The following is a 24,750-nucleotide window of genomic DNA, read 5'->3' as shown; positions in this document are numbered from 1 at the left end:
GTTGGTGAACACAATTCTCCTTGCTATTCGCCGCTGCCAGCTAAAACTAAAAAGGAAATAAAAATAAGCCATATCTAAACATGATCCAGAAGCACAGGCATTTTCTCTGGGCCAAGGCTCATTTAAAATGGACTGTGGCAAAGTGGAATTTTTTTGGAAGTTCTGTTTGGAAAACTAGGACGCCATGTCATGCGTACTAAAGAGGACAAGGACAACCCAATTTGTTATCAGTGCTCAGTTCAGAGGCCTGTATCTCTGATGGTATACTGGGCATGAGTGCGTGTAGCATGGGCAGCTTACACATATAGGCACCATCAGTGTTGAAAAGGTATATCCAAGTTCTAGAACAACATATGCTCCCATCCAGACGTCATCTCTTTCAGGGAAGACCTTGCATTTTTCAACATGACAATGACAGACCACATACTGCATCAATTACAACATCATGGCTGTGTAGAAGAAGGATCCGGGTACTGAAATGACCAGCCTGCAGTCTAGATCTTTCACCCATAGAAAACATTCGGCGCATCATAAAGAGGAAGATGCGACAAAGAAGACCTAAGACAGTTGAGCAACTAGAAGCCTGTATTAGACAAGAATGGGACAACATCCCTATTCCTAAACTTGAGCAACTTGTCTCCCAGACGTTTGCAGACTGTTATGAAAATGAGAGGGGATCCCACACAGTGGTAAACATCGCCTTGTCCCAACTTTTATCAGATGTGTTGATGCCATGAAATTTAAAATCGTATTTTCCCTTAAAATGATAGATTTTCACACTTTAAACATTTGATATGTTATCTATTATGTTGTATTCTGAATAAAATATTGAAATTGGAAACTTCCACATCATTGCATTCTGTTTTTATTCACAATTTGTACAGTGTCCCAACTTTTTTGGAATAGGGTTTGTAATTAAAATTTATACTTTTACTCGTTAGGGTTAGGGTAAGGGTTGATGCAAAGCTGAATTTTTAGGATCATTATCACATGATCCTTTAGAAATCATTCTAATATGATGATTCATTATCAAAGTTGGAAACAGTTCTGCTGCTTAATATTTTTTCAGAACATGTGATACTTTTTTAGGATACTTTGATGAATAAAAAGTAAAAAAAAAAAAGCTATGTTTTTAAAATTTAAATATTTTGTAATAACAATATACACTACTGGTCAGTAATTTGGGGTCAGTAATTTTTTTTTCTTTCTTTTTTTTAAATAAAATCAATACTTTTATTCAGCAAGGATGTGTTAAATTGATAAAAAGTGATAGTAAAGAAAATATATTATTAGAATTTGTTTTTTTTTTAATAAATGCAGTTCTTTTTAACCTTTTATTGATCAAATATATTAGACAGCAGAACTGTTTCCAACACTCATAATAAATCAGAATATTAGAATGACTTCTAGATGATCATGTGATAGACTGGATGTTACATGTGACACTGAAGGCTGGAGTAATGATGCTGAAAATTCAGCTTTGCATCACAGGAATAATTTTTTTTAAAGTATATTCAAATAGAAAACTATTATTATTTGAAGTTGTAATAATATTTCACAATATTACAGTTTTTTCTGTATTTTTGATCAAATAAATGCAGGCTTGATGAGCAGAAGAAACTTCTTTCAAAAACATTAAAAATAGTAATGTTTCCAAACTTTTGGTCTGTACTGTATATATATATATAGTATATTCATTACTTACTACACAATAGTCAGAAAAATGCAGACTGCAGGAAAGCAGGTTTGTTGAATCAGTGGTCTGGCATTTGCAAGTTAGACTCTTAAAAACACCTTTGCTCATATGCAAACAAGTGTGCATTGCGCATAACCGCAATTTATTTCATTTTCCACTTAAGTCAGGTCTGGGGTGGTTGATACACCATCGTCTGTGATAATATGGTAAGTGTTGTTGTAATGATGTGCAATCTGACGTTATTAAGTAGGCTTTATCACCAAATCACACAGAGTGCACGCACATTGATTTATTAGTCTATTAAAACTCAATATTCCAGGCATTTACATTCCGATTATTCCCCTGGCTAAACCAATTACGGAATGGTCATTAGCGGGGGCTGCCCTTACCAACATCACTCATGTAAAACCCAGTGTGAGCCTTTACATTGCTGGTAATCATTGTGAGCAGATAGAACTGTTTGTCATTGATTCCCCGAAAGCCCCGGTAATACTGGGACATCCATGGTTGCATAAGCACAACCCACACATTGACTGGATCAGTAATTCTGTTTTAGCCGGGAGTCAGTCTTGTCACTTGTCATGTTTGGGTGCTGCTTTTCCTCCTGTCTCTGTGTCTTGTGTTTCACAGGTGGATTCCTCTGATCTGACTGCTGTCCCGGCAGAGTACTATGTTTGGGTGGTCTTCAGTGGGGCCCGGGCCACCTCGCTACCTCCGCATCGTCCTTACAACTGTGCCATTGACCTTCTCCCAGGCACTTCTCCGCCTAAGGGTCATTTATATTCCTTTTTGGGTCCTGAAAGAGAGGCCATGGACAAGTATTTGTGTGAATCACTTCAGGCTGGGCTCATCTGCCATTCCTCCTCTCCCGCTGGTGCGGGGTTCAGAAGAAAGACTGCTCCCTACGCCCTTGTATCGGTGCAAGTGCCGGGAGGGTGCCTGGCGGCCAGGTTGCCAGTGCCGTCTGCGCTGTGCTCTGAGGTCCTTCACTGGGGTCACGCATCCAGGTTGGTCTGCAATCAAGGGATTCAGAGAACATTGTTTGCCATCTGACAATGCTTCTGGTGGCCTGCTATGGCTGTGGATGTTAGACAGTTCATGTTGGCCTGCCCCACATGTGCCCAATGTAAGCCTGTGAATCGCCCCCCTGATGGTCTGCTCAATCCTCTTCCTGTCCCTTCCTGTCCGTGGTTACACATTGCCTTTGATTTTGTCTCTGGGCTTCCCCCATCGAAGGGTAACACTTTTCTAAAGTGGTTCATTTCATTCTCCTGCCCAAACTGCCATCCACCCGGGAGACCGCCCAACTGGTTGTGGATCACGTCTTCCATCTCCATGGGTTGCCGTTGTATGTGGTTTCAGATAGGGTTCCCCAGTTCACTTCCCGCTTCTGGAAAAAAATTTGTAGACAGATCGAGGCCTCTGCGAGTCTGTCTTCCAGTTTACCCCAGACCAATGGGCAATGCGAGCGGGCCAACCAGGATCTAGGAAGAATGCTCCGCTGTCTGACATCCAACAATCCGAGTTCCTGGTGTCAACAGCTCTCTTGGGTAGAATACACTCATAACACCCTTCCAGTGGCGGCTTCAGGTATGTCTCCTTTTGAGTGTGCTGTTGGTTATAACCCACCTCTGTTTCCATCACAGAAACCCGATGCAGAGGTTCCATCCGCCCTGGCTTTTGTCCAGCGCTGCCGCCGCACCTGAGAGAAAGTCAGGAGGGTTTTGGTCTGAACATCGGCCCGAACCAAGACCGATCGTCTCCAGTCCACTCCTCCTACCTATGTGTGTGGTCAGCGGGTTTAGCTTTCTACCAAGATTCTGCCTCTCCGGCAACATTATGAAGCTGCAGGCCCGGAGGCCCAACTGCACACTCAGACCTGCACTCTCAGAGCTGCACTCCCAGACATATCGTTTTTTTTTCAGACTGCGCCACCTGCTGTTTGGTAGGTTATTTAACCTGATTAGATATTACCTAACCTGAACTCAATTGCTGATAGATTGCAATATACACTATTTTTCTACTAGAAAATTCTACGATATGACTGAATGCATTATTATATAAAATATTACACATACTAGGTTATGATTTAAGGCATTAAGTTTATTTTTATGGGTGCACGATATATATCACCGATGATTAATGCGCATCTCATAAATAAAGTTGGTTATCTAATCGGCGGTAAAAACCATCAGGTCCGTGATCTCACATAGAGCAGCTGTTACTACACGGAGCCGTTGTTAACTGACAAGCTGCGCAAATCCACGTTCATTATCACCATTGAATTGCGCAGCTTGTCAATTAACAATGGCTTCTTGTAGTAACAGCTGCTCTGTGTGAAATCATGCACCTGATGGTATTTACCACTGATTAGATAACCAGCTTTACTGACTAAATGCGCATTAATCATCGGCTGATATATATCGGTGCACCCCTATTCATTTTTATTAATTGTATTTGTAAAAAGAAATTGTTCAGTTACTTAAATATTTTAATAGTCATTTATTGTTTTCCTAATGTTAAGGATTCATCACATTCCTCAGTATAGAGTTAGGGTATGAACATTTTCTCACACCAAACTTTATTTTTGTATTATTTTTCATGAGGTCCTACAAGTCATCCAGCTGTAAACAATGCAGAGAAAAACGGTGAAAAAAATATTGGGTTAATAATGTATATATTACATATTAAACCACATCAAATAAATTAAATGCTTTACATTCTTTTTGGGGAGATTTTTCATTTCTTGAGCAATTCTTCGGTCAAATTAACTTCAACTTCACTAAAAGAAAAGATAAATGCTTTTGTCAGAAATGTTGTGTAACACAAAAATCCAACAGTTTGTGAACCAAAAAAAAAATTAAAAACATACCTTGAGTGATAAGTGGGGCCCTGGAGGAACATCTCTTCAGCCTCCGGCCAAGACAGGCCCTGCAGCTCACAAAGGCCATGAATGATGGCCTGGACAAATAAACCAATTAATAAAATAAAACATGCAAACACTGCAGAACATAAACATGGCCATGTTCAAACATGTTTTGGGGTTACCTCTGGGAGGAGATATCCACAAATGAACTCCACCTCGTCACCGTAGGTCAGCTGCGTTTGGGTTTTATTAAGAACTCCTTTCATGTAGTTATACAGGATTGTCAGGGACTGCTCATTTTCAGTGTAGACAGGCACTTGAAAACGGGGTTTTAGTGGATACCACTTTGACCTTATCCCACTAAGTATATCCTTAGGGCCACAGAAGGAAATTATATTTCATATTTAAATGCACAAGTTATTAATTGCATTTGGCAAATAATAGTTAAATTGTAATTTGACTATATTTGACTATATTTAAGTTGAGTCTGGTTGGAGAAATTTAAAGTGGAACCATCATTACCACCAAATGCTGCTCTGCTGATTTTGATACTGAAATATTTTAGTACTACATAGTAGTAAAATAAGTTACACATAATAATTGTATTATATACATATTATAAAATAATGCTATCTTTCAACACTAATTTTGATCAAATCAAACACTGACTAAGCTAGCAACAAATAGTTACGCACCATTCGTTTGAAAATGACTGGGGAGAACACAATTCATGGCCTATTTTGTAGAACTATCTATCTAAACTAACATTATATACTAAAATAGTCTATTCGTTTGTTGGTGTAATAAGATGTCACATTAATTTATGCCACAAAACCTGGTAATGTTCAGGAGTCACTTTAATATAATTAATAACCTTACTCACTTGTCCGATGTTGCTACTTGCTACCAGTTTTATAATTTTGGAAATTATTACGGTTACACTCACAGGTGGCACTGTCTGAAAAAACGATATTGTCTGCCAGTGCAGCTCTGAGCGTGCAGGTTTGAGTGTGCAGTTGGGCCTCCAGGCCTGCAACTTCACCCTACTCCTCTCCGGGTGCCTTCTCGTAAGCTGGCGGCCAGATTCATTGCAGATACATGATTGATAATCACCTGCTCTTTGGTTTGGGGTTGAGTGTTTTTTGTGTGTGTTGTGGGTATGGATGGTTTGACAGCTGCCACGTGCATTTGTCTGTGTTATTGGTTCCCCGCCCTCCTTGTTCTCCACTTTTTAACCTATATTGTTCACCACCTGGTCACTGTTACCTCTAATTTATTCCCTTTATAGTTCCCTGTGTTTCTCTGTCTGTTGTCAGACTGTTGTGATTCGTATCAATAGTTCTGATCGTCTTGTTGGTCAGTGTACTCACCTTGTCGTGTCTTGTCATCTGGCTCCAGTGCTCGTAGCTGTTTATTCCTGCCCCCTCTCCGTGTGCTCAGTTGCCAAGGAATTCCTCCGGTTCTCATCCCATTCTGGTCTCAGCTGTCGAGTGAGCAGACGCTCGGATTAGCGATCTGCCTTGTCGGCTTCACTTCCCCTGCTGGTGTTACGGCTGATGTCAGCCGCTGCTACTCTCTCTTGATCAGGGTAATGGCAGATTCCTTGTCCACGCGAGCCGGCTACAGAATGGTCGATTGTCTCCTCTGATCTCTTCTCCTTTAATAAAGCTCTGTTTAACCTGCTCCTGAATCCAGTCTGCTTTCCTTGATAAAGGTGGGATTGTACTGGTTCCCCATAGAATGTACTGGGTTACTAACATAACCCCGGTTCCCTGAGATACAAGAAAAAGTAATGCATTGCTGGCCATACTATGTAGCTGTACATCTCATTTGTTGCTTTAGTCCAAGTAACCTGAGGATCCTATGGTGAAATGTCCACTTATATAGCCAGATGGCCTCACCCATTCTGGCGGGCCATGGCAGGCTTTTTCGCCATTTTTTTTAAATTCACTGCACAAACCAATGGTCATGCAGTTATTGAAAAGGCTTCAGTCATCGGAGAAATATGACTTTTTCCCATAGCATCTTAGTAGACGCAGTACTCGTTCCTGTATCTCAGGGAACCAAGGTTACTGAGTAATAACTGAGTACGTTTTCCTAATTGTTTACACATTTATTATAATTGCTTTGACTAAAAATTTTAAAATAATTTTGTGTTTAGATAGCTGTATTAATTGTTTGGAGAACACTTACATTTCTTTAGAGAAAAGCATCAAATTGACAGTGAAAAACGGTCTGTAATATTTGTACTGTTTGTAGGTTTGCTTGATGGTTTTTAATTGTAATTTTTGATTACAAAAGCATGATTGTAGAAATCATAAGGTAAGCGTTCCTCAAGCTCTGAGGAGAACTCAGAATTTAGAAAATGAGTAGCATGGCTCATAGGCAACCCTTTGATAAGAGAGAGTACTGCTAAATACTACCATAACAAAAGCCCACTGGGTGAGGAATACAACTCCTCAGCAACTTGAGCACTTGAAAGGAAGCACCATGCTCACAATAGCCTTCAATGGTGAGGAGAGCAATGCTTCAAAGTGTGTCAACAGAGACACATTGGTTGAGTGAAGCCCAAGGTACCGGGGTCTAAGCCAACTCAGAGAAAGGGAACGAGGCTAATAATGTGCAGCTCTTACCATACAGGATTTCAGAAAGTGTGCAGAGTCTAGCATGCACACTTACCACTATGTGGATTTCAGAAAGTCCACAAAGCTTAGCGTGTGCACTTACCATAGAATTTAAGAGCTTCCCACGCATCTGTTCACAGATGTCCGGAAGTACTGAGCCAAATGGGTGTGGCAAGCTTACAGATAACCATTTGAGGCGATGTGAGCACTGCCTGAAACAGAATTTCACATGAAGTTTCTCAAAATGCCACCTATACTTCCCACTCCATGCCTCAATAACCTAGATACAGAATACCAGACAGGACAGCCTGAAAGCTTAAGCCTAGCCCAGATGTCCAGGAAACTTTTTCAGTGCCGTGCCAGGGGCCTAATGATCTAAAAAGGGTCCCACAGAAGCCTGTGACCTGGCCGCATGATCCAGGAAGCATGAAGCCGGGACCAGGGTGATCATACAGACTGGATGCAACATTGACGAGTGAGGTAATCACTGCAAGTCGAGCACCCAGTTTCTGAATCCAGAGACAGGGACTCCTGGGTTGTTCGGGCTCAGACATGGACCTTCATGGAATGAAGGGTTTGAAGGCAGATGTGCACGCCTTTACCTCCCTGAACTTCTCAACCATCGTCTCAACAGAGGTACTGAAAAGTAATTGAAATTGGAGCATCGAGAAGAAAGCCCCTCTCTTTATTCCCAATATCTGTCAGGTTAATCCACAGATGTCTCTCTGTTAACACCATAGCCACCATGGACCTGCCCATAGCAGCGGTAGACTACTTAGTGGCACAGAGAGTCTCCCTCATCTGGAGAAAGGCCCTCCCTCACCTTTATCCAGGTCTTTCAGCAGATCAGCCTGATATGCCTGGAGCACCGCCATCGTGTGCAGCAAAGCGAAAGTCTGACCTGCTGCTGCGTATGCCCTGTCATTTAATCGAGATGTATACTGAAGGGGCTGAGATAGCAAGGAAGGAGTCTTAAGAGAAGATGGCTCATCATAGAGAGATATCTAGCCAGCGTCTCTTCTACAGGGGGCATCTTCTCATATGCTTCAATTGCTTTCGCACATCCCCTCGATGTTGGCATACTGTAACTCGTATGATGAAACCGATGGATGTGTGAGGAAAATGGCCTCTTCCATTGCTTCTTGATCTCTGTATGGACATTAGGAAGAAAAATAAGGCTCACCTGAGCTGGAGGGTTATGGTCAGAAAGATAACGCTCATCGAGATGACCTTGCAATGTAAACCAAATGATAAAGCTTGGCTTATTGAATATCAGATCCCTTTCTACAAAAACACTTTTTGTAAATGATATGATCACTGATCATAATATAGATGTACTCTGTTTGACAGAAACCTGGCTAAAACCTGATGATTACATTATTTTAAATGAGTCCACCCACCAAGATTACTGTTATAAACATGAGCCGCATCTAAAAGGCAAAGGTGGAGGTGTTGCTTCAATTTATAACGTATTCAGGATTTCTCAGAGGGCAGGCTACAAGTATAACTCATTTGAAGTAATGGTGCTTCATATAACATTATCCAGAGAAACAAATGTTAATGATAAATCCCCTGTTATGTTTGTACTGGCTACTGTATACAGGCCACCAGGGCACCATACAGACTTAATTAAAGAGTTTGGTGATTTTACATCCGAGTTAGTTCTGGCTTCAGATAAAGTTTTAATAGTTGGTGATTTTAATATCCACGTTCATAATGAAAAAGATGCATTGGGATCAGCATTTATAGACATTCTGAACTCTATTGGTGTTAGACAACACGTTTCAGGACCTACTCATTGTCGAAATCATACTGTAGATTTAATACTGTCACATGGAATTGATGTTGATAGTCTTGAAATTATTCAGCCAAGTGATGATATCTCAGATCATTATTTAGTTCTGTGCAAACTTCATATAGCCAAAATTGTAAATTCTACTTCTTGTTACAAGTATGGAAGAACCATCACCTCTACCACAAAAGACTGCTTTTTAAGTTATCTTCCTGATGTATCCAAATTCCTTAGCATATCCAAAACCTCAGAACAACTTGATGATGTAACAGAAACTAGGGACTCTCTCTTTTTTTGCTCTTTAAATAAAGTTGCTCCTTTACGCTTAAGGAAGGTTAAGGAAAACAGTTTGACACCATGGTATAATGAGCATACTCGCACCCTAAAGAGAGCAGCCTGAAAAATGGAGCTGGAGGAAAACCAAACTAGAGGTATTTCGTATTGCTTGGCGGGAAAGTAACCTTTCCAACAGAAAAGCATTAAAAACTGCTAGATCTGATTACTTTTCTTCTCTTTTAGAAGAAAACAAACATAACCCCAGGTATTTATTCAATACAGTGGCTAAACTAACAAAAAATAAAGCCTCAACAAGTGTTGACTTTTCCCAACACCACAGCAGTAATGACTTTATGAACTACTTTACTTCTAAAATTGATACAATTAGAGATAAAATTGCAACCATTCAGCCGCCAGCTACAGTATCACATCAGACAGTGCACTATAGACCCCCTGAGGAACAGTTCCACTCATTCTCTACTATAGGAGAGGAAGAATTGTATAAACTTGTTAAATCATCTAAACCAACAACATGTATGTTAGACCCTATACCATCTAAGCTCCTAAAAGAGGTGCTTCCAGAAGTCATAGGTCCTCTTCTGACTATTATTAATTCCTCATTGTCATTAGGATATGTCCCCAAAACCTTCAAACTGGCTGTTATTAAGCCTCTCATCAAAAAACCACAACTTGACCCCAAAGAACTAGTTAATTATAGACTAATCTCGAATCTCCCTTTTCTGTCCAAGATACTAGAAAAGGTGGTATCCTCACAATTATATTCCTTCTTAGAGAAAAATGGTATATGTGAGGATTTCCAGTCAGGATTTAGACCGTATCATAGTACTGAGACTGCTCTCCTTAGAGTTACAAATTATCTGCTCTTATCATCTGATCGTGGGTGTATCTCTCTATTAGTTTTATTGGATCTTAGTGCTGCGTTTGACACAATTGACCACAACATTCTTTTTCATAGACTTGAACACTTTGTTGGCATCAGTGGAAGTGCATTAGCATGGTTTAAATCGTACTTATATGACCGCCATCAGTTCGTAGCAGTGAATGAAGATGTATCATATCGATCACAAGTGCAGTATGGAGTACCTCAAGGCTCAGTACTAGGGCCGCTACTCTTCAGGCTTTATATGTTACCCTTGGGAGATATCATCAGGAAACATGGTGTTAGCTTTCACTGTTATGCTGATGATACTCAGCTCTATATTTCTTCGCGGCCCGGTGAAACACACCAATTTGAAAAACTAATGGAATGCATAGTCGATATAAAAAACTGGATGACGAGTACTTTCTTACTGGGTTAATTATAGGACCTAAAAACTCCGCTTGTAATAACCTAGAACACTGTCTAAGACTTGATAGTTGCTCTGTCAATTCTTCGTCATCAGTTAGGAACCTAGGTGTGCTATTTGATCTCAATCTTTCCTTAGAAAGCAACATTTCTAGCATTTGTAAAACTGCATTTTTCCATCTCAAAAATATATCTAAATTACGGCCTATGCTCTCAATGTCAAATGCAGAAATGTTAATCCATGCATTTATGACCTCAAGGTTAGATTATTGTAATGCTTTATTGGATGGTTGTTCTGCACGCTTAGTAAACAAACTACAGCTAGTCCAAAATGCAGCAGCAAGAGTTCTTACTAGAACCAGGAAGTATGACCATATTAGCCCGGTCCTGTCCCGGCTCCCTATCAAACATCGTATAGATTTTAAAATATTGCTTATTACTTATAAAGCCCTGAATGGTTTAGCACCTCAGTATTTGAATGAGCTCCTTTTACATTATAATCCTCTACGTCCGCTACGTTCTCAAAACTAGAATATCAAAATCAACTGCGGGCGGCAGATCCTTTTCCTATTTGGCGCCTAAACTCTGGAATAACCTACCTAACATTGTTCGGGAGGCAGACACACTCTTGCAGTTTAAATCTAGATTAAAGACCCATCTCTTTAACCTGTCTTACACATAACATACTAATATGCTTTTAATATCCAAATCCGTTAAAGGATTTTTAGGCTGCATTAATTAGGTAAACCGGAACCGGAAACAATTCCCATAAAATAATGTACTTGCTACATCATTAGAAGAATGGCATCTACGCTAATATTTGTCTGTTTCTCTCTTATTCCGAGGTCACCGTAGCCACCAGATCCGTTCTGTATCCAGATCAGAGGGTCACTGCAGTCACCCGGATCCAGTACGTATCCAGACCAGATGCTGGATCAGCACCTAGAAAGGACCTCTACAGCCCTAAAAGACAGCGGAGACCAGGACAACTAGAGCCCCAGATACAGATCCCCTGTAAAGACCTTGTCTCAGAGGACCACCAGGACAAGACCACAGGAAACAGATGATTCTTCTGCACAATCTGACTTTGCTGCAGCCTGGAATTGAACTACTGGTTTCGTCTGGTCAGAGGAGAACTGGCCCTCCAACTGAGTCTGGTGGATGGAGTTTCGGTTCCTTGCCGCTGTCGCCTCTGGCTTGCTTAGTTGGGCTCACTGCATCTACAGCGATATCGTTGACTTGATTGCAAATAAATGCACAGACACTATTTAACTGAACAGAGATGACATCACTGAATTCAATGATGAACTGCCTTTAACTATCATTTTGCATTATTGACACACTGTTTTCCTAATGAATGTTGTTCAGTTGCTTTGACACAATGTATTTTGTTTAAAGCGCTATATAAATAAAGTTGACTTGACTTGACTATTCAGATCAGGCCTGGTCTCAGAACCAAATCACTGAAAATAGTGAACAGTGGCCAGTAGCGGTTTTAGGCACGGGCGAACCGGGCAGCCACCCGGGGCCTCATTTTTTCGTGACACATTGGGGGCGGCAGCACGAGCAGATTAAAAAAAAAAATCCTCTGCGTCGCGAAACGGTTTTTCATCATTTATATCATTTCACTGTGTGTGGAATTGGCAAATTGGTGCTCCCTGCAGCTGCCGGCGCCCCTGCTTGCTGAAAATGTACCATGCACAGAAGCTGTGTGTTGTGAGAGATGTGTAAAAGGGGGCGGGGCGAGAGGCGCTGGCGACATTTCACTTCTGGGTGTCTCAAATTGAACGGACAGGGCGGGGGGGAATCCACACTATTAATATAATTAATAATAGGCTAAAATCAGTCACACACCTCGACTTTCTTCCAAATAACGCACATTTCATTCATAATGTTATAATACAGGCATATAGTTCCTGCAAATGAAACTAGGTAATACAAAACGATTATGCGGTCATCAAGGTGAATTGGTTTAGTCTTGACTTCTGGTCGTGAGTGACAGTTGGGGGGATGGGAAATCTGTTGATTGTCGAGTGCCAAATAAACAGAGATGGAGAAGAAAAGGTCAAAGCCATCAGGTGCCCAATTTCGAAAAGAAAAGAAGAAGAGGAGAAACGAGCAAAAGATAAATGTATGCAACTATGTTCTCTCTCTCTGTATGATTACAGTATCCATTTCATGAATGAAGGGCTAATGTTAATTGGTGGTGGGTATAACTCTTTGTTAGCCTTTTTGCTATGATGCTTGCTATGCTTATACAACAATAATTTGGTTTCAACTCAATCACGAGATCTAATTTATAATATTGTGCTTTGCAATAAAACTGTTACAAGTTGAGTTATAATTTCCATCAGTTGGTTTAACGTTAGGCCCTGTAAATAACCAACGGAATTTTCAAATCTGTAGGTTAAAGACGAACATTTGCTATTTATTTGCTACACAGTATGCTAAGTATAGTTTCCTAAGAATACAAGTCATAACTAAAAGTGTGTCATGCATAGAAATTGAGGCAGTAACCAAAGAGCTAATGGTTCCTCCATGAAAGTTAGATTAATATACAAATTTTGGTTGAAAAATATCCTGAAACCCAAAAAGTTTTTTGTGATTAAAAAATAAAATCCCATTGTTTTTGCCTATACATATAATTTAAAGTCATTTTATTTTTTAAACAATTGAGTCCCAGTGACCATAGCATAACATGAATAAAATATAATTTTTCAATAATTTTTTTACCATTTGTTTCTATGCTCTAAACAATGTGATGACATGGGGGGGGGGGGGGGGGTAATATTTATTTATTACAATAAATAAATGTTTTTTTCCGGGTCTAGGAGGATATAGCGTGTAATGACAGACATTTAGTGTGTAAGAGCATGTTTATGTAACCCTTCTATTATGTTTTGAGTCAATTTGACCCCAGGCTGTTTTAGCTTTATAAAACATTATCCTATGGTCTTTTGATTTCAAATGCAATTCAATTGCAATTTCAGGGGCACTTCTAAAATATTTTGGAGCATCCTCTGCCACTGGTCAGGATGAGCCAACAACCTCCCCCGCTACACAGGCCTCTTCTGGAATGGTCTCGACCCTTCAGGATGAGCCAACCACCTCCTCCGATACACATATGTCTCCACAAATATCTGATATTGAGGATGAAGACCTCTTTGCCTCTACTTCTCCCCAGCATGAGCTTTCAGGTGTGCATATCGTGTGTGTGTGTGTGTGTAGGCTACAAGACAACTGGACAACTGCAATTTAATGTAATTTTAATATTTCTGCTCATTTATGAGTAGGACTATGTTTTTTCACTGCTATGTGTTTTGAGTAATATGCCAATATGCTGTCTGATAGAAATGCCTTGAGCTGAACCCCCACTGAGCCCCACTGGTGAGGATGAGCCTCTGTCAACAGACCCTGCTAACTGGCCCTCACATCTGACTGACAGGTTTCGGACTGAGCTGGTTCGCAGAAGACCAAGTAAGGTGCCACCTGGCTTTGTTTTCCGTATGAATGAGAGTGATGGGAGAAGTTGCCACCAACAATATTTTAAGAAGACATTAGTAAGTGGTGAAAAGATGGCAAGAAGTTGGCTGATTTATTCAATTAAGAACAACAGCCTCTTTTGCTTCTGCTGCAAATTGTTTTCCAAGAGGAACATCAATTTAACAAGTGCAGGAATGGCAAATTGTAAACATGCAAGCAATTATCTCACATCACATGAAAACAGTACAGAACACCTCAATTGCATGAAAGCATGGAAGGAACTGTCAATGAGGTTAAAACGTGGGACAACTATTGATAAGCAGGAGAAGGCACTTCTGGAGGCTGAAAGGGTGAGATGGAGAGCAGTGCTGACACGTCTCACTGCTATTGTGCAGTCACTGGTTATTCGAAATTACTCGTTCACACAGAAACACTGTTCACACCATCAAATGGGAACTTCCTCAAAGAGGTCGAACTTATGGTCTTAATTCCCATCCTGCCTCATACCTGGGACTGATTGCACACTATTACACCTGCAATACAAAGTATTTATAGCCTAGTTTGTTCATTTTTAATCCAATTTTGAGTTTGCTGGTATAATTGCTTTTCCTAGGCAAACTTGACATTTTGGTCTAATATGTACAAGAAGATTGCTCAAAGGACATAATGACATACATTAAAAGCAAATGACATTTTGAATCCTAAACAAGTAACACTACAGTTCTATAGTCTAATCTGAAGGGTGAACTCAAAAGACATAAATCATACAACAAGGTCATTTTTGAAGATTAGAATCCAGTGTAAAAAAAAAAAAAAAAAAAAACATGAAAAAATATCTGCTTTATCAAAGTGATTTCGCCATCATATGGACAAAATTTAAAGCCTAACCAATAATTATAAAATAAGTACTATGCACCTATTTGTAAGGAAGGTTGTAAATTAATTACTCTAGCCAATGTTGTCACGTGACAAAAGAAAAAAGACCCGAACAATGAACTAATCGATTCTCTTTCAGGCTCAAGACTGCATTAACTGACACAGGTGAATTACTACTATGAATTACTACTAGCGGAACAGAACCTATAGAATATTGCGTATGCGCGAATGAATGAATCACCCCCGAGACAACTCGTTCTTCCCGAGTCACGTTCAAAATGAAAGAATCCTTCAATAACGACACATCATTATTATTAGGTCAATTGGCAAAATGGGCAGAGGATCACCAATTCCCCCAATGATGTGGCGGAAAATAGTGGAGCAATATCAGAAAGGAGTTTCTCAGAGAAAAATTGCAAAGAGCTTGAAGTTATCATCGTCTACAGTGCATAATATTATCCAAATATTTAGAGAATCTGGAACAATCTGTGCGTAAGGGTCAAGGCCGGAAAACCATACTGAATGCACGTGATCTTCGGCCCTTAGACGGCACTGCATCACATACAGGAATGCTACTGTAATGGAAATCACAACATGGGCTCAGGAAAACTTCCAGAAAACATTGTTGGTGAACACAATCCATCGTGCCATTCACTGTTGCCAGCTAAAACTCTATACGCCAAAAAAGAAGCCATATCTAAACATGATCCAGAAGAGCAGGCATTTTCTCTGGGCCAAGGCTCATTTTAAATGAACTGTGGAAAAGTGGAAAAATGTTCTGTTGTCAGACAAATCAAAATTTGTAGTTCTTTTTGGAAAAGAAAAAGAGGATACTAAAGTACTAAAGAGGATAAGGACAACCAAAGTTGGTATCAGTGCTCAGTTCAGAAGCTTGTATCTCTGATGGTATGGGGTTGCATGTGTGCATGTGGCATCGGAAGCTTACACACCTAGAAAGGCACCATCAATGCTAAAAAGGTATATCCAAGTCCTAGAACAACATATGCTCCTATCCAGATGTCGTCTCTTTCAGGGAAGACCTTGCATTTTCCAACATGACAATGACAGACCACTTACTGTATCAGTTACAACATTATGGCTGCTGGAAGAAGGATCCGGGTACTGAAATGACCAGCCTGCAGTCTAGATCTTTCACCCATAGAAAACATTTGGTGCATCATAAAGTGGAAGATGCAACAAAGAAGACCTAAGGCAGTTGAGCAACTAGAAGCCTGTATTAGACAAGAGTGGGACAACATTCCTTTTCCTAAACTTGAGGAACTTATCTCCTCAGTCCCCAGACGTTTGCAGACTGTTATGAAAAGAAGAAGGGACGCCACACAGTGGTAAACATGGCCTTATCCCAACTTTTTTGAGATGTGTTTATGTCATGAAATTTTAAATCAACTTATTTTTCCCCTTAAAAATTATACATTTTCTCAGTTTCTCAGTGTCATCTATAGCCCTATTCGGAAGGGACCAGTTTTCTAAACTACGTTTGAGTTTAGATTCTTACCACCTGATGTCTGAGATTTTCATGTACCAATTTGGACGGGACTAACATCTCCGTGTTTATTACAGAGGTGGGAGGGTCTGTTTTGTGCATCTGGGCCTCAACAGAGATCACGCGCTCTGTATGCGTGCATTGCGTATAGTCATTTGGATTGATTACCATTAGTATTATTACACAATAAATACTTAATAGTAAATGGCTAGTATAGCAAAACCATGTTAATGTGTTTCTTTAGTTTAACTTGTTCTCCTTTTTTTTCTAGTACAGGACGCGACGCTGTGATCATCGGAGACTCCATCGTCCGACACGTAAGTGCTACGTTAGCCGAAGGTAAAGTGCACACTCATTGTTTGCCTGGTGCTCGTGTTCTCGATGTTTCTGCGCAGATACCCGCGATCCTGAAGGTCGACGAGAGCCCCAGAGCGGTCGTGGTTAACGACACCACGTTGCGGCAGACGGAGACGCTGAAGAGGGACTTCAGCAGCCTGATCGAGACGGTTCGCAGCACGACGCCCGCGGCGACGATCGTCGTGTCAGGACCACTGCCCACGTATCGACGAGGACACGAAAGGTTCAGTAGACTTTTTGCTTTAAGTGAATGGTTGTTGTCATGGTGTAAAGAACAGAAACTGCTATTTGTTAATAACTGGAATCTTTTCTGGGAGCGTCCTAGGCTGTTTCGCGCTGATGGATTACAACCCAGCAGAATCGGAGCGGAGCTGCTCTCTGACAACATCTCCAGGACACTTCGCTCCATGTGACTAGTAAGACAATTCTCTAATAACTATTATGATGACTTTTGTTCCACCCGCTTAAATGATAAAAGTACTTGTGCTGTAAAAACTATTAAGACTGTGTCTGTTCCCCGAATAGTGAGGTCAAAATATAATGTAGGATCTAGAAAAAATCTTATCATAATTAAACCAGAAAAATGTAAAGTAAATGAACAAAAATTTTTTTAAAGTTTGGGCTCATAAATATTAGATCACTCACACCCAAAGCAGTTATTGTAAATGAAATGATCACAGAAAATAGTTTTGATGTACTCTGCTTGACTGAAACCTGGCTAAAACCAAATGATTATTTTGGTCTAAATGAGTCTACTCCACCAAACTACTGTTATAAGCATGAGCCCCGTCAGACTGGTCGTGGAGGAGGTGTTGCAACAATATATAGTGATATTCTCAATGTTACCCAGAAAACAGGATACAGGTTTAACTCTTTTGAAATACTTATGCTAAATGTTACACTGTCAGACATGCAAAAGAAATCTAATGTATCTCTTGCTCTGGCTACTGTGTATAGACCACCAGGGCCGTATACAGAATTCCTAAAAGAATTTGCAGATTTCCTTTCAGACCTTCTAGTTACAGTTGATAAGGCGCTAATCATGGGAGATTTTAAAATTCACGTTGATAATGCAAATGATACATTAGGACTTGCGTTTACTGACCTAATAAACTCCTTTGGAGTCAAGCAAAATGTCACCGGGCCCACTCATCGTTTTAATCATACACTAGATCTAATTATATCGCATGGAATCGATCTTACTGCTATAGATATTGTACCCCAAAGTGATGATATTACAGACCATTTCCTTGTATCGTGCATGCTGCGTATAACTGATATTAACTATATGTCTCAGCGTTACCGTCTGGGCAGAACTATTGTTCCAGCCACCAAAGAAAGATTTGCAAATAACCTGCCTGATCTATCTCAACTGCTATTTGTACCCAAAAATACACAAGAATTAGACGAAATTACTGACAACATGGGCACTATTTTCTCTAATACATTAGAAGCTGTTGCCCCCATCAAATTGAAAAAGGTTAGAGAAAAACATACTGTGCCATGGTATAACAGTAATACTCACTCTCTCAAGAAAGTAACTCGTAGTCTTGAACGCAAATGGAGAAAAACTAACTTGGAAGTTTTTAAAATTGCATGGAAAAACAGTATGTCCAGCTATAGACAGGCTCTAAAAACTGCTAGGGCAGAGCATATCTACAAACTCATTGAAAATAACCAAAACAATCCAAGGTTTTTATTTAGCACAGTGGCTAAATTAACAAATAACCAGACGCCACCTGATTCAAATATTCCACCAACGTTAAATAGTAATGACTTTATGAATTTCTTCACTGATAAAATAGATAACATTAGAAATACAATAGCGAATGTAGATTCTACAGCGTCTAACACTTCAGTTTCATCCATCGCACCCAAAGATAAACTGCAGTGCTTTACAAATATAGGACAGGAAGAGCTAAATAAACTTATCACTGTATCTAAACCAACAACATGTTTATCAGATCCTGTACCCACTAAATTACTAAAAGAGCTGTTACCTGTAGCCGAAGAACCGCTTCTCAATATCATTAACTCGTCGTTATCTTTAGGTCACGTCCCAAAACCATTCAAGCTGGCGGTTATCAAGCCTCTTATTAAGAAACCAAAACTAGATCCTAGTGTACTGGCAAATTATAGGCCTATTTCAAATCTTCCATTTATGTCTAAAACTTTAGAAAAAGTTGTGTCTGCTCAATTGAGCACCTTCCTGCATAAAAATGATCTGTATGAAGAATTTCAGTCAGGTTTTAGGCCCCACCATAGCACAGAAACTGCACTTGTTAAAATTACAAATGACCTACTTCTTGCGTCAGATCAAGGCTGCATCTCATTTCTAGTCTTACTTGATCTTAGTGCTGCATTCGACACCATAGATCATGACATACTCATAGATCGATTACAAAACTATACAGGTATTCAAGGGCAGGCTCTAAGATGGTTTAGATCCTACCTGTCCAATCGCTACCATTTTGTTTACTTAAATGGGGTGTCATCTCATTTATCATCAGTAAAATATGGAGTGCCACAAGGATCCGTCCTAGGTCCCCTTCTATTTTCAATATACATGTTGCCCCTTGGTAATATTATTAGAAAATACGGAATTAGCTTCCACTGTTATGCTGATGATACTCAGCTATATATCTCAACGAGACCAGATGAAACTTCCCAATTATCTAAGCTAACAGAGTGTGTTAAAAATGTAAAAGATTGGATGACAAATAATTTTCTCCAATTAAATTCGGATAAGACAGAGATATCAATTATTGGACCAAAAAACACCACACAGAATCTTGTAGATTACAATCTGCAACTAGACGGATGTACTGTTACTTCCTCTACAGTCAGAAATCTGGGTGTTATATTGGACAGCAATTTGTCTTTTGAAAATCATATTTCCAATGTTACAAAAACTGCATTCTTCCATCTTAGAAACATTGCCAAGCTACGAAACATGTTATCTGTTTCTGATGCAGAAAAGCTAGTTCATGCTTTCATGACCTCTAGACTGGACTATTGTAATGCACTTCTAGGTGGTTGTCCTGCTTCGTCAATAAACAAGCTACAGGTAGTCCAAAATGCAGCAGCTAGAGTCCTTACGAGGTCAAGAAAATATGATCATATTACCCCAATTTTACAGTCTCTGCACTGGCTACCTATTAAGTTCCGTATCAGTTACAAATTATCATTACTTACCTATAAGGCCCTAAATGGTTTAGCTCCTGCGTACCTAACTAGCCTTCTACCACGCTACAACCCATCACGCACCCTAAGGTCACAAAACGCTGGACTTTTGGTAGTTCCTAGGATAGCAAAGTCCACTAAAGGAGGTAGAGCTTTTTCACATTTGGCTCCCAAACTCTGGAATAGCCTTCCTGATAATGTTCGGGGTTCAGACACACTCTCTCTGTTTAAATCTAGATTAAAAACGCATCTCTTTCGCCAAGCATTCGAATAATGTATCTCTTAAATTGTGAGTGTAGTTGCATCTGCATTTTTATTCTTTAGCTTGTGTTAAACTAATTTTACTTTGTTGGATCAGCAGCTATGCTAATGATGTCTCTATTTTGTTTCTATGTTTTGCCACGGGATTTACATCCCGTGGTAACTAGGATTTACACAAGCTCCAGTCTGGATCCAGAACACCTGAGAAGAGATGATGCTGACCCTCAGAGGACCCCAGATGATCCTAACCTTGAATCAACAAACAGAACTAACAATTATTGCTACATGTGTGACTGCATCATATAATTACTATTAATTAATAATATTGATAGTTCATCATCTAGCTGACTACGTCTTGTATTATTATTATTATTTTTATTTTTCTAAAATCCTGTCAAACGTGCACAAACTACTAGCTACTACTAAATATTGTAGAAACATAATTTTCTGTAAAGTTGCTTTGTAACGATTTGTATTGTAAAAAGCGCTATACAAATAAACTTGAATTGAATTGAATAGTAGGCTTAACCCATGTTTAATTTTCATAAAGGTACATTTGTAATTAAAACATTATGTAACTGAGAGCATAAATAAACATGAGTAATCTTGCCTGATAATGATATTACAAAAGCCAGTATTAACAGTTTATGTGATCTGGCTCTTGATTTTATTATTTTTATTTTTTTATTATTATTCTTTCTTTGCCGAAAAGCAAATATATCAAACATGCGTGTGCTAAGAGCATCTATGGCAATTCGTGTTGGCCAAAACACACGAGGAAACGCATTGTGAAATAAAATTTCACCGGCAATCACAGACATTCGCATTCGGACGGGATTAGTTTTCTCAGAGGATCAATGAGTTTGCTGAAAAACAGTAGGTTATTTGCTCTGGAATTATCACAGAGGTTGTGTGAGAAAAACACAGATGTGGCCAATTCAGACGGGATTAAAATCACCAAGTTTGTCTGTGAAACACAGATTTCTCTAACAACCCCCTGTAAAACTGGTCCCTTCCGAACAGGGCTTTTGTTGTATTCTGAATAAAATATAGAAATTTGAAACTTTCCACATCATTGCATTCTGTTTTTATTCACAATTTGTACAGTGTGCCCACTTTTTTGGAATCGGGTTTGTTAGTAAAATTTATGCTTTTACTCTGATACATTTCCCATAAGTGTATTCATTACTTACTACAAAATAGTCAGAAAAACACAGACTGCAATGATGAATCAGTGGTCTGGCATTTCCAAGTTAGACTCAAAAAAACACCTTTGCTCACATGCAAACAAGTGTGCATCGCGAATAACCGCAGCTTATTTCATTTTTCACTTAAATCGAGTCTGGGGTGGGCGATACACCATTGTCTGTGATAATATGGTAAGTGTTGTTGTAATGATGTGCAATCTGACGTTATCAAGTAGGCTATATCACCAAATCACACACAGAGTCCATGCACATTGATTTATTAGTCTATTAAAACTCAATATTTCAGGCATTTTAAATTGTAGATGGCAAAAATGCTTCTGTATGCTTTTTATATGTATATAATTTAATGTAGGCCTAGTTAACTTAATCTATATCACAGAAAGAGTACTGTCTTTCTGCAGATGCATGAACACATTTAATAATCATGTTCAATACAAGTTAAGTAAAGCAATAAGTGACTTACATTTTAGACATAATATTGCTTGTTTTTGCTCAATTTTGCGAACAATAGTTCCAAACAAAGAGCACTGTTTTGCATCTCTGAGCAATGGACAGTGTTTACTTATTGATTGAATCAGCTTTTTGAACGAATCGGTTGAATAAATGATTCAGTGATTCACTCATTAACATAGTCAAATGCTTTTGTTTTTGAATGAATCAGCCGTTCGAATGAACTGGTTGAATCTCAATGACTCACTAATTAACATTCACTTGCTGTCAACTACTGGCGGTTTTAATTTCACATTTCGACAATTTCACATTAGTCCTTTCTGCAGTTTAAAAGAATCCGTGTCCCCTCTGAGATACACAAACTGTGTACATGCTATTTCAGAAGCAGATTCCAGAAATGTTTTCTTATGTTAGAATGAAAGACACAAAGTTCTGGAACAAGTGTTTATTATTCTTATCCCAAAATACAAAATGGAAGAAACAGTCTTTTACCGTCTTGCTACTCAAGTTGTGTATGAACATTTATATGTATGTTTATTTACAGGTGCTTCTCAATAAAATTAGAATGTTGTGGAAAAGTTGTCCGACGGATGTCCTCGTCGTGCTGTGGAGTTCGTGTAGGTAGGGCAGTGTTCATGAATAATAATAATAATAATTCCTTACATTTATATAGCGCTTTTCTAGGCACTCAAAGCGCTTTACATTGTCAGGGGGCATCTCCTCATCCACCACCAGTGTGCAGCATCCAACATATTGCGTCAAAACGCCCACCACACACCAGCTTATTGATGGAGAGGAGACAAAGTGATGAAGCCAATCAGCAGATATGGGGATTGTTAGGAGGCCATGATGGTCGGAGGCCAATGGGCGAATTTAGCCAGGATGCCAAGGTCACACCTCTACTCTTTTCGAAAGACATCCTGGGATTTTTAATGACCACAGAGAGTCAGGACCTCGGTTTAACGTCTCAGCCGAAGGACGGTGCTTGTTGACAGTATAGTGTCCACATCACTACACTGGGGCGCTAGGACCCACACAGACCACCGGGCGAGCACCCCCTGCTGGCCTCACTAGCACCTCGTCCAGCAGCAACCTAGTTTTCCCAGGAGGTCTCCCATCCAGGTACTGACCAGGCTCAGCCCTGCTTAGCTTAAGTGGGAAACCAGTCTTGGGCTCCAGGGTGATATGGCTGCCAGTGAATGAAGGAAGGGTCCAGGTAAGGGGCGTGAGGGACAGAGTCTTCTTCCAGCTGCTGCATCCTTCTCGCTGGCTGCGGTGCTTGAAGGGGATAGACGGCCTGGCATTCTGGCCTGATGGCCGTGTAAATGGGTGTGGTTCTAGTCCGCACAGCGGGTCTGACAGCTCATGTCTCTGGCAGCACGGGATCCCCTCTACGCACCCTTCCTGGACCCACGAGGACACCATCGTGCATGCACACGGAAGAGACTGGTCTCCCAAGGAGAGGCGCATTGGACTTTTTAACCTGTTAACTCGCACCCTAAAGCCGGCGTCCTTGTTTGCACTTGTCAATATTTCTGAATAGATTACATGAAACGGGACACATTTAATCTTGACAAATGTAGCGTATCAGACCTGAACCAGACAAATTAAAGAGTCGAACAGGACTGTGGTTGAAACATGAGGCAAATTCCTCAGAAAGGCAACAGGAGGTTGTAAATCATTCCTAGTACCAAAGTCCAAAGCAAGATAACCAACCAACTAACATTTTCACAGAACAGCTTTCAACATTAACACCACTAGAACAATTATTGACAATTTCAATTCGGAGAAGAGATTGTCAAATTTGGGGCAAGTAATCAAGATGCAACGCCGGCCAGCACATGTAAACCCATGAGAGTAATAAACAAGATCCTTGTATTGACTTCCCCTCCACCTAGCAGAACCAGAATGAAATTCCTAAGGGGGCCTCTTAACCTCTGGTCCCCACAGAACATCTTTTGTCAGAGAATGGCACAAGAACTGTCTTTTAATAAACTCCAAAATACGTATAAATGAATATCAGTCAATTGCTTAACTCCATATTCATTTATATGTAACCCACACATTTGACTATCATGTTTATAATCACTTATTATATGTCTTTTAGGGCTTGCATAGACTAGTCGAGTAGTCGAGTGATCGATTACTTCAACCACTAGTTGGCGCTGTTGGAAACAATCAACTACTCGAGCATGCATTAACCATTATGTGTACAAAGAGTTTGTAAGTGTGACGTGAATTTCAGGATTACAATATTGCATGTAGCTGTTACTTTCTATGACCTTATCTATGTTGCATGTAAAATAAACATATGTAAATAGGGGTGTGCCTGAAGCCGAATACCTTATTCCGAATGGGACGGATGATGGCTTCAAAAATGAATAACAGACAAGGAATAATTCTGCCTGAATACCCGGCAGAAGCTGGCACAGTCTGGAGATTGCTAGCTAACAGGTGAGTCAGGGGATCAACGCAATATTATACAATAGGCCTCTAAAGTCACGAGTGTGAAGTGAATCAATGTAAACTTTATGAGTGAAAAGAGCGCAAATCAAACACCGCATTGCTGTTGCTTCTCCATGCATCTCTCAGAAATCAGAGTTTGGAAAGAGTAATATAACCTATAGTAATACATCATACATGTTCTATTATTTGTATATATTTAAAAGGCAATGCTTTAGATATGAATGAATGGATTAAGTACAGCATGCTCACCAATCAAACTGTCATGATCCTGTCATGATCTTGTTTCTTTCTCTGTCTCCCTCTGCTGGTAACTCTTCTCCTTTTCCCATCACTCTCCGTTTCTTTACTAACAGCTGTTTCCACTTCCCATTAGGCTCATTTCCCTCCACCTGTTTCTCATCC

Source organism: Carassius carassius, chromosome 45 (assembly GCF_963082965.1).
Source record: "Carassius carassius chromosome 45, fCarCar2.1, whole genome shotgun sequence".
NCBI lineage: Eukaryota > Metazoa > Chordata > Actinopteri > Cypriniformes > Cyprinidae > Carassius > Carassius carassius.
The sequence above is the reverse complement of the archived record's forward strand: the minus strand, read 5'-3'. Positions refer to the sequence as shown.